Here is an 11,494-nt window from a genome sequence, read left to right as displayed (position 1 = left end):
GTGGGGGGGGGGGGGGGGGGGTCACTATATTCATTAATAATCCTAGAAAACATTTTAATCGATCCTATTTATCTCATTTGCACTTGTATTTTTTGATTACGCACATAAATATTCGAAAAGATATTTCTTTCCTAAAATTTGACATTTGTCACATTATTTCTTTTTTTATTTTAGATATTTGTTGGAGTTTTATATTTTAACCTTTATGTATATAAGTAGAACATCCCAAACAAATGTTATCATTATAGTTATATTTTTTAATAGCATATATAGAGTTAAATTTATATTATTTATATTCTTATGTGAGAGAGAGAGAGAGAGAGAGAGAGAGAGAGAGAGAGAGAGAGAGAGAAAGGAATATATAAACAATAAACTTTAAGACTTTTGGGCAATACTTTTTGTTCTCCTTTTCCAAAATAAGATTTTTAAGAAACTATGCGTGGGGTGCTTTTCACCTACCTACTTAAAAGTTAAACAAAGATCTTCTATATTTTATAAGATAGAAAAATGTTTATTTTTATATAAAAATTCGTATGGATTTGTCTTTTAATTCTTCATTAATATATAAATATAATGATATGTATATATTTAGAATAATATATAACAATACATTTTTTATTTTAAATCATAAATTAAACGACAAACCTATGCGAGCCGACACTAAATGGTCGTGGGTAAAAATGTATTAATAAAATAAAGATACAATTTAAATATTCCAATTTTTGCTTTGGGTTCTTTTTAGTATAATATTAAACAGTTAACAAAAAAACGATTTCGTTTTATAACAAAACCAGCAGAAATGCCTTTATATTGTGAATAAAATGATTTATTTCTTGGAAGTATTATTTTTTTTTTTTTAGATATTACATAATTTTATATTAAGACCTCTTTTTTACACAAATACACACACATTATCTTGATTTTTAAATGCATGAATACGGTACAGCTTTTGTGGATCTGTAATCGATAACCGAGAGGAACGAAACAAGAGGGGGTCGAGATAGAATATAGGTATCGAGCCTCTCTGTAGTCGGCACGAATCGTGATGTCGTTCATATATGTATGGATTTGTATATGTATGCGCGCTTGCGAGGCCACGTGTCCGTGACGGGAAGCCGGCTGAGGTGGTCTGCGGTTATTTCGGTGATTGGTTTTATCGCGTTGCCAACGGTACGCGAGCTCAGCTCCTGTACACACGACCTTCCTCCTCCTCCTTCTCCTCCTCCTCCTTCCCTTCTCTTCTTCTTATCTCTCTTTTTCCTCGACATCTGACTGCACGCGTGCGTGAATGTGCATACGAATTTGCCAACAGATATTAGTCGACAGGCTGTCCTCCCAAACCCTACAACGAAATTGGAACGTATTCACCCCCTCCCTCTGGCGAGATGTCGATGAGATTCTCGCGGAGAGTAACTTACATGGATAAGAATTTGAGAGGAGATAAAAGATTTAATGTTATAATAATCTAACAATCGTCAATCAGAAATTTCCGAGTGATTGAGAGCCATAATAGTGCAGAAGTTGGTACGTTTGATCTTCACAATAGTATATTTCAATTTTTACATATACAAAATCGATCGAAATATATAATAATTATTAGATTATAATAATCTAATTTACTTTAAAAAATCTGGGAAAATTGGTATTTTCGAGTTAATATAAATTGTAATTCTCTTAAAATAAAGATTTGTTTCTTGAAATGGGTTAGATGATTACTGAAACCCTTCAACCGTTTGTTTTAGAAAGTCTCGGTATATCTTACAGCTGTTATCCTAAATACATCTTTAGTCAACGAGGACATGCGTCATGTTGCATTAGATAAGTTAATCTTTGCAGCACCAGAAAAATTTGCGTTTTTTAGTAGGTTTCTACACGAATAAATCTTAACAATAATAAATAACAAGAATACGTTGACATGTTTATTAACATTTAATTTGAAGACCAAAATATTAAATTATTCTTGATTTTTTTTGGGGGGGGGGGGATCTAAAAGTTTCGCGAAGATTGATTGAGAAATAACAGTTGTCAATTTTTCCATGAAATTTAATATATTTGAATTAACCCTAATCGATATTTGCTTCCGAATTTCATTAAAATAATATAAAAGTTGTCCAATTACCTTTACTCAAAGGTAATTGAACAACTATTTTTGTTTTAAAGATCCAAATCCAAGAAATAAGATTATATAACTTAAAATGTTGTATACAATGTTGTAGAAAACATTTGTTATAAACAATTTTTCACGTAATTGAATAAAATATTTCGGCCTACACTATAAGCAAATACCGATTAGAGTTAAGCGATCCAGAGAGTTTTGTAAATAAGTGTGTTCGCCTCATGTCCTTAGTCGAAGGCCGACCGAACCACTACGGATGTCGTATCTTCGAAGGATTAATGGTCGGAATGGCCGGAACACTAAAGAGACTTTGTGAGCGTTCGCACCGAAACACCCTGTATACGTGCGTTTACGACGTATCCGGGGAGTGCATTCCTAGTAACCCGGGATGCACCACGCTGCGCGTATACTGAGCTCCATGTACGGGATCATACCCAAGCCAGCATACGTGTACATGCGAGCACGTATATAGGGATCATACGTGAATGCACGTGATCGTGCGGCCGGTGCACTCAGTTCCCCCCTTTAACACAAAGGGCGACCGAGCCTCGACCAAGTAGGTAGATCCTGAAGTGGGTGGCACCCACCTCACCGCACCGGTGTGATGATAGCGAGGTGAACTCGTGTGCGTGCGATATGCACGCATCCGTAATTATATATGGTGTCCTGGGAGAAAATGAAAACACTCCTTAATCGGCATTTTCTGGAATCCAGAATAGAATATGTGATAATATCGCAGGCTTATTAATAAATCATAAAAGCCTGTAGAGTGTAATATGTTCAATAAATGCAACTACTATAAAAATGACTAACTGGGCATACGTAAATTATGTTAATGTTTTTGCCCTTTGTAGATTATAAGAACATTCGTTATAAAACAGCGAATGAGACATCATATAAAATGGGCGTATTTAGGGGAAGTGAAAGAGTTGGGAGTTTAAATCTCCAAAATTTTTATTCATCTTTTAATTTTTATTGATGAAAGATGTACCTTTATTTTTAATTATAAGTACACTTTTTGTTGTCACATAAAACATTTTTTTCTTCTCGTTGTGTGTAAGTAATTTCACGTAAGTAATTTCCGAAACTTTCGTTAGTCAAAGCTTTGACAGAGTGTTTGATACGTACACACACATATATATGTATAAGGAAAATTTTCGCAAGGTTTTTCAGCCAAAAAACATACGCTGAAATATTACTGTGTAATTCATTCGATCAAATAAAAGCTATATCCTCGGCCAAGATTTTAAACATTGGAGAGAGAGATATATTCTAAGCTTTAAAATATTAAAAAAAAAGTAATTTATTGACGCAAAAATTACTGTTTATGGTAACAAAATAATTCTTTCCTCTGAAAAAAAATCCCGTATCATGGGCGCACTCAGGATTTTTATAACTTCGAAAGATATAATTCTCTTCCATATTTCTCATTATTTTTTTTTTTTATTAAACGTTACAAACTCAAGGCTTTTTAAATATCATTTTTCATTATAGTTTCATCTACATTTCGCTGTAATTCACCGATTCCGAAATTATTTGCCTGCGATTTCGAAATGGCATTAGTGTTTCCTCGTCGGCAGAACATTTCCATCGGAGCACCGCAGCGACGTGAATTATAGAAGGTTCCTATGGATTTTCTAGGGAACGGTCGAGTGACGTAAGTTCGATGTCCTGGGTTGGTCCGTTTGCGAAAAGGGTCGATCTATTCGCGCGACTGGCTCGGAGTGCTCGGCTATTTCGATATTACCGCAGGTTAAGAGCTCACGGAAGAGCGAGGGATAATTTCAGTTACTATCTTACATGCTTTTAGAAAGAATCCTTAATTATTTGTGGAAACCGCCGTCACCATTTTGAGCGCGGAGTTTCAGGGCGTCGGCTAATGAACCAACGTATTACGTTGGCGAGTATTGGCTCACGAGTATCGACCGGCTCCCGTGTAAAAAGTAAACGGACTTTAAATGATCCTTAAAATATAATTGTCCTAGAAAATTCACGACAAAGATACGAAGTAATAGAAATGCGAATTGTTACTTACAAAACTTCTACTTAACGGTGTAGAATACGGATGCTAATTATATTTTCATTTGCGATACTATTTTTTATGTTCACGTAACATTCGAACAGATCTCCTAAAATTGAAAGTAATAAATATTTTAATATATAAATAATTAAATTATCTTTTTTTTTTAAATTAAAACTGTAGCATTAATTTTCACGCATTTTTAAAAAATTTAGCTGTTCTAATTAAAAAAAATACAAGTATATCAAGATATTAAGATAAGATATAAAAGATTAGAGTGAAGCATATTTCTAATGTGCAATATACTAAAAAAAAAAAACGAAACCATATAATATCGCGTTCGTACATATTAAGCATTAACGAGCCAGTGCGATCGCGCTTTTAGCGATATACACAGAGCGCACGATACTCATGTAACACATTCTGCCGTCGTGCTTTGACTATCCAAATTACGAGATATTAATTATAGAGCTAACGCGACGGACAACGCCGGCGTCACGCAGCGCAGGAGCGAGCGCGATATCGCAAAACCCACGTAAATAATTCATGTCGGCGCGATCGAACCGAACGTGAAACCGATCACCCGTACCCTCCTCCCCCGCCGCGCCGTATCCCTATCATTGGCCACGCCGCGTAACACAAACAGGCGACGCGATGATCGCAGAGCGCCTAGCCCGTGGAATCGCCGGATCCAGATTTATCCGGCTCTCATGAATAGCTGATTCGCCCGCCGCCTAATTGGGAACAACGGGAACAACGAGCATGCTGTTATTTGTACGCGGCGTCGTCGGTGCGCGAAACCGGACTATATGGATGTGCTCCTTCGAAACCCGTGGGAAGAGAAGCTTTCTGTTTTTCCGACTTCCCCCCCCCCCCCCTCCCCTCTTCATAATAAACCGGACTTTTAATCACAATTCTAAAAATGGCCGACGAAAGTCAAGTTACATTTTTTATCCTTTCAAATCCTTTGTAATTGTTTAATAAGATTATTGTTTATAATTATTTCATAATTATGACGTCCAAGTATCGATGACTTAGGCTGTGTTCCAAATTTACTGCCAGCGCTGAAAATCTATAGTTAACGTTACGTACACTATAGATTTTCAATACTGACAGTCAACTTTGAAACACAGTCTTAATGTTAAACGGTTAAATTAAATTATCATCTGTCTCGTTTCTCAAGTAAAATTCCTTGATAGGAATATCTAGAATTTTTTTCATTTATCAATTCTTTTATTATAAAATTTTTTATATTAATAAATTACTTTTTTGGTTATTTTGGCTCTTAGAATATCTCTAATGTCTCATGTTTTAGCTGAGGGTGTCACCCTTTATTTGGTCAAATGGAATACTTAATATCTCAGCGTTTTTTTTTAGTCCAAAAACGAAAATCTTTCTCATATATTGAATACTCTGTCGAAGTTCTAACTAACGGAAGTTTTGGAAATTATTGACACGGTCGTAACGGGGAGAAAAAAGTATTTTATGTAACATCAAAAAATTTATTCATAGAGTCAAAGTTATAAAGTAAACGTTGTAGTGACCAGACATGTATCTGTATATACGTTCGAAGACTTACGAACAAGATTTATTATATTATTAATCTTAAATGTTTTTTTCTGTTCCAACATTATAATTTAATTGTATTTAGAGATTATCGCAAAAAGCATTCGAAATTAATAATAATATAAACAAATAAAGTTTTGTGTAAATGTCCGGACATAAGGATGTCCGGTCACTGGGACGTTTACCTTATTTTTATTTATAATGATAAATAAAAGAAATGAATAAAAAATTTTAAGTGAAGATAAATTTCCAATCTTCTTCTCTCTATCTTGGATACGCCCATACTTGGCGATAGCTCTCCTGAATTCGCAGTTCTTTGTACATATGTGTGATATCAGCGCTTTTACCGTATTTTACACAGCAATCCTAAATTTTCAGGACACGTAAGGCACGTTCTTCATAAGTGGAGAAACGACAAGATGGTCGCACGATACATCGGACGGACGCGACAAAACTGCGTCTCTCCAAACGAGTAATGAATCCGACGATGCATCAAATTGCCCCTTACGTCAAATCCCCGGTTAGATCGGGTACTTGCTCGCGAACTGCGACGAAAGTTCGCACCTCCTGGGGGATGCTTTCACGATGAGTTTCGCCGTTTACCGGATGACTTTGTGACATGCGCATCTCATCCGCTCGTCAACTATCCATCTCGGCCAATCCTACGCCGGATATTAATTAGACGAGAGCCACGCGGGGTTCAGATCCGTTTCTAGACCCGTCTAAGATCGCGACGCGCGATTTTTAGAAAATGTTTTGACAAAAAGAGAGCAGAGTCGAATATCACGAAATTAATCCCCCGTAATTTCTGGATAAGAGAAATTACGGGCTTGTGAGAGCTCTATAATGCATAATTCGTAGTGACGTTTACATACAACTTTTGTAAACATTTACTTTAAACGTTGGTATCCGAAGTCTGGAAAAAATGGAGAGAATTAAGTCGCGATCGCAAGGGAAAATACGGTATTTATTCTTTGTATTTGCAAATCTTTTGTATTTGCCAGTCATTAATTAACTCTCGCATAACCGTGCCATGCATTATTAGCCGTCATTTTGCGCCGTGCACGCTTTCGCATATTAATGCGCGGTGCAACGATCGTTGCGCGAATACGTTTCGCTGTGTGTACGTGTATGTGTGCGAACAGTGTTTTGAAAATCATCCTTTCCTCCCGCGTTCCTCCTTGCGCTACCCATACCTATAATGTATATTTCAATACAGTCAAAAAGGGGTTTTATCGAATGCACTCGCATATAACGTTCGTCCGAATTCATAAAGTTTAAATCGAAAAAAGTGGAAATGCACAGTCATGTCTTTTAAAATTTCAAAAATATTGAATTTTCTCTCCCTTCCTAAAATAACGCTGCCATATATTATACTCTTATGACCAGTGTACCTCGGTACCATTTTTCAGTTAATATAAAAAGAGACTTTCTTTTTTGAGTTGTACGACCACCGCTGATTGAGAAATGCACTTCGAAACAGCGTAATATCACATGAAGATCATATCTCGAGAACGCGTCGCGGCTCCGTTCTTCACTGGTAATATTAAAAGGGAGTTTGCGGCCGCAGTGGGGTATGACCATGAAGACGACGGCAACGAGGAAGAAAGCGGCAAAGTACGGGCCCTGAGTTACGTCTTTACACACGCTGCGGAGAGTGGCCGCGGTGCGAGCCCTCTTCACCGTATTAACGCCGGGGAATGCATTAGTGGTGGAGAAGAAGAAGAAGAAGAGGAGAGGAGGAGGAGGAGGAGGAGGAGGAGGCGAGGGTCTCTCGCGTCTCGTACACATACAGGCGCGCCGAGGACTCGAGGAGAGGCGGCAACGTGGCCACCATGTGTGATGCCGGAGGAGAAAGAGAAGAGAGCTGAAGTTTCTTTCTCTCGGCTCTCTTGCGCCGCGCCGCGCCGCGCCGGTATGGTACACACGTCCGTGCACCCACTTTCCCCCCCTCCCTCACCCTCTCCGCGCTACCGCGCCCACGGGGTCGATGTACACACATACATGATACGTAAGGGCCCGGGGAATGCGAGGTAACCGACGTCTTCTCTCCTCTTGGAAATTTTGCACCTGGAAAGCTTCGCCGCGATGATGGTTCTCCCCATCCGAAGCGCGTACATGGTCACGCACAGCGCGGCGAAATTCTACATTCTCGTGTCGGCAAAATGTTACAGGGATGAAAGAAGAGGTGCATTTATTCCGTATTCGCTTGCAGCGAGCCGAAAGTAATGAGAGAATGAAAAAATTAACTCTCTAGCGCGAAGAACAAAAAGGTACTCTGTTATTTGCAACTTCGATCGAACTACTTGATATAAATCGTGATTACGTGGCACGTATGTATCTCGCTTCCTCTTTTTCTTCCTATTTTACATAAATTCAACTCATTTAAATGTTTGCAGCGCAATTCTATAATTTAAATACTTGAATTACATATCTCTCAGTTCATTATTAAATACTTTTTGTAGCTGGATAATGTTCCGATTGTATATAGAATAATTTTTAATGTAATATTTGTGTAAATAAAAAATTTAACGTAATGTTTATTAAAGAATTTAGAGCGTATATATAAAAAAAATGTTAGTTAAATAATAAATGAAATGAAACAAATTTTACAATAATTATCATTTGATAATTATAGAGGAAAAAGATGCTATCTAATTTGCAGATTGAACTTGAGGCTAAAGTAACACGATCGAAGACGAAACACGTGAAACAGTATTTTCTTAAAGCTTGTTACAGCCCGATACCTTGTTTCTCGAATCACCGCTCTAGAAACTTCGGTCATACGTGGTATGGATATTCTGTGTCGTAGTTGGCCAGTGAATAGCAACTGGCTTACGAAAGTTCGACAGTCCCGTGCGGTTCTGGGTAAGATACTCGACAAATGTCACATCGGAGGAGTTTATGTGTGATATTATCGATTAATCGTCGTGCGATTATTCGGTGGCCGGTCGCGTGGATACAGCACTGCGTTGTGCCGTGATCGAAAAAGTGTTTCTACAGAGGAACACCATTAAGTGATCGGGCGTGCGTAAGACGAAATACGAACGCGCGCGCCTGCGAAAATACTTGATAACGCCGGAACAGCGATTCTTCATTCTCCCCTATCATGCGCGCCGACCGGGCAAGAGGAATATCTTGTTGCCGATATTTTTCCTCCCGCGTAATTCGAGCAGCTTGATCTCCGCCGTTGCGCGATCTACAGGCTACGCGTCCTCTTCTGGGGATAGGGGAGTTTGAACTGGTCGTTCACTTAATTCAATTTCTGACGTTACGAATAAATCCACGTTATATACCGATCAATCAGAAGAAATCTCACACTTTATTTTCATGTGTTTATGAAGCGCGTGGAGAACGGTGAATTTTTCTACGCTGAACTAACATTGAAATCTGTTTTTTTAAAAAGTCGGAAGAAATTGATCCGTATCATCGAAAATGAAGGTAATTGTAATTAACACGTTTCGTTCTGTGCAATTTTAAGTGACTTGATCACCACGCTACGTGGGTCAATTCACGATATTTTTGTCGACGTTTGTTATACTTGTTAAATGATATGTACTTTACAATGGTTCAAAAGTTATTATAAAGAAGAAAGCCTAATGTACACTGAGAGAAAATGCTGTTGATTCAATTAAAGTCTATATTACGGGCTGTCACTAACATATGTAATTAATTCATGCGTATATTTTATTGATACAAAGGCTTGATTATTGAAATAATAATTTATGCCTTTTTTTTGTGTCAATAAAAATATACATGAATTAATCACTTATGTTAGCGACAGTCCGTAATATAGACTTTAATTGAATCAACAGCATTTTTTTCTCAGCGTATCAATGTTGTATCATATATTATAATTTATAATTATGTGGTCTACAAATAATATAAAAGATTATTTTATAATCGCGTTTCTTTTTATAACCAAGATATCAAATAACCTGAATGGAAAGTTCGACGTGAGTCACCACTAGTTACCAGTGACGGAACGTATTAAGTAATTTGGATCCTATAGTTTCGCAATGCGACACTGTTCGATAAGGAAGTAATGAATAGTTAAATCGCGCGTGAGCTAAATCCACCGAACTTGAAAACGATCGGTGTACGTTTCGCGATAGTTTTAACATTTTTTTTTCCTTCGTTGCTGTAAAATCAGTTTCTTTCGCGCGCTCACTTTTCAGGCTGTGGTGACCGTAATGGGATTATCTGATTATATCCTGCGCGCGTCTTAACGGTACACCTCAGCGCGTAATATGTTTAGTCGGCGTTATACGTACCGGTATATCCCGTTACGAATATTATCGACAAGCGACGAGCGCGGACTATACAGAGGGATCGATGCAAAGTGAGGCAGCGGGACTACCGGACTACGCGATGCAGTTTCGGATTCACAGTGTCGGCATTACGCATTATACGCCGTCGTTTATCGTGGTATTGCATCTTGGACCAGGAGATGACGAATTATTCTGAGCAATGCGCGGCACAAGAATCGCGAATAATCCGCGTGACGTTTTTAATACCGATGAGTATATAAATAGATTATTATACTGATTTTATTATTTTTTTTAATAGTAAATGCTTTTAGGCAAATTTACTATTATTGTACAATATTCAAACTGAAATGTTTAAATTATTACTGTAATGTTCAAATAATAAATATATGAGATTAACAAGAGATAAAGTATGAAATAATATATAATAAAGTTAATTAGTATAGTTTTCATAATAAATTTATTTATAGATTCTTGCAATGAATTTATTTATTTAAAATGATGCCAATTGAGCATCGAATTATTACATTGCTATAATCGATTTAATTTGTAATATTATAGTAGTTCGGTTGCGTTTCTAGGTCTGAAAAATCAATTCGGTGCGCAATTCAAGAGACTACAAACGTCGTATATAAATTCGTATGAAATTATTTAGAACACTTAAAATTCAGCTTCGACCGGTACAGATATTCTTTTTTTACTCATTGTGTACTTTACATTATACGGTCCTAATAAATCGTTTATTATTGCATAACAAAGTTACCAACACATGCCAGATAGCACATAACATTTAAAATTCGTTATTGCTGGTGGTTCATGCGAAAAGAACTGGAAGAAAATTCGAGAAAATTTGTTTCGGTAACACAAAGGATGACTTTTCTAGTTCTACGAAAATCGCATAGTCACGGAGTCATCTGTGTTCGAGCGACGGTTGAGAATCACTAGTGCTCGGGTGGAAGAGAGAGGCGATTTTCAGGTACACGATAAAGTGAGACAAGGCGACAGACTCGAGACGAACGAAACGAAGGTATAGCACAGCGCAAGAGAGACAGAAGAGAACGGGCACGGACGAAAGAAGGAAATCGGCACAGTAGGGGTGGAGGGGGAGGGACGGGAAAAGGTTAAGAGAGAGGTAAAGGAGGAATGATGGGAAGAGGGTAAAAGGAAACGAAGGGAGAAACCCCCCGTTGCGCCCACACTGGACTTGGGTTTTTTGTAAGGGTGTACGGGTACGCGCGGGACGGATGTGGGGGAAGATAGGGGGAACGAAGCGGCCGGGTCGGTAGAGTACCAACGGGCGAGGGCGACTGCCGACGGTAAGGAACGAGGATCGGGGAGGAGAAGAGAAAAACCGGCAGGCAAGCAGGGGCTGCTGTAGGGAACGAGAAACAGACGAAGGAGGGAACGGACTGTAACAGTAAGAGAGAAAGAGAAAGAGAGAGAGACAGAGAAAGAGAGACGGAGGGTTAGGGTGAAGGTAGCGAAGGCGATGCGGGAGGCCGAGAAACGGGCGGGGGGGGGGGG

General features: G+C 38.2%; 1 protein-coding gene across 1 annotated transcript in view; it reads left to right on the top strand.

The window, feature by feature from the left end:
- Nucleotides 1–3,885: 3,885 nt before the first annotated feature.
- The window catches only part of LOC108770001 (nucleolar protein 4-like), a 90,805-nt gene continuing 83,196 nt past the window's right edge, over nt 3,886–11,494 (top strand). Inside the window, exons 1-2 of the mRNA XM_018521284.1 lie at nt 3,886–3,895; nt 11,012–11,022. The gene's annotated coding sequence lies outside the window, so the exon portion shown is untranslated. The remainder of the gene's footprint in view (nt 3,896–11,011; nt 11,023–11,494) is intronic.

The sequence above is a fragment of the Trachymyrmex cornetzi genome, unplaced genomic scaffold (genome assembly GCF_001594075.2).
Source record: "Trachymyrmex cornetzi isolate Tcor2-1 unplaced genomic scaffold, Tcor1.1 scaffold98, whole genome shotgun sequence".
Classification (NCBI taxonomy): Eukaryota; Metazoa; Arthropoda; class Insecta; order Hymenoptera; family Formicidae; genus Trachymyrmex; species Trachymyrmex cornetzi.
This window is presented reverse-complemented; position numbering and strand designations above follow the sequence as displayed.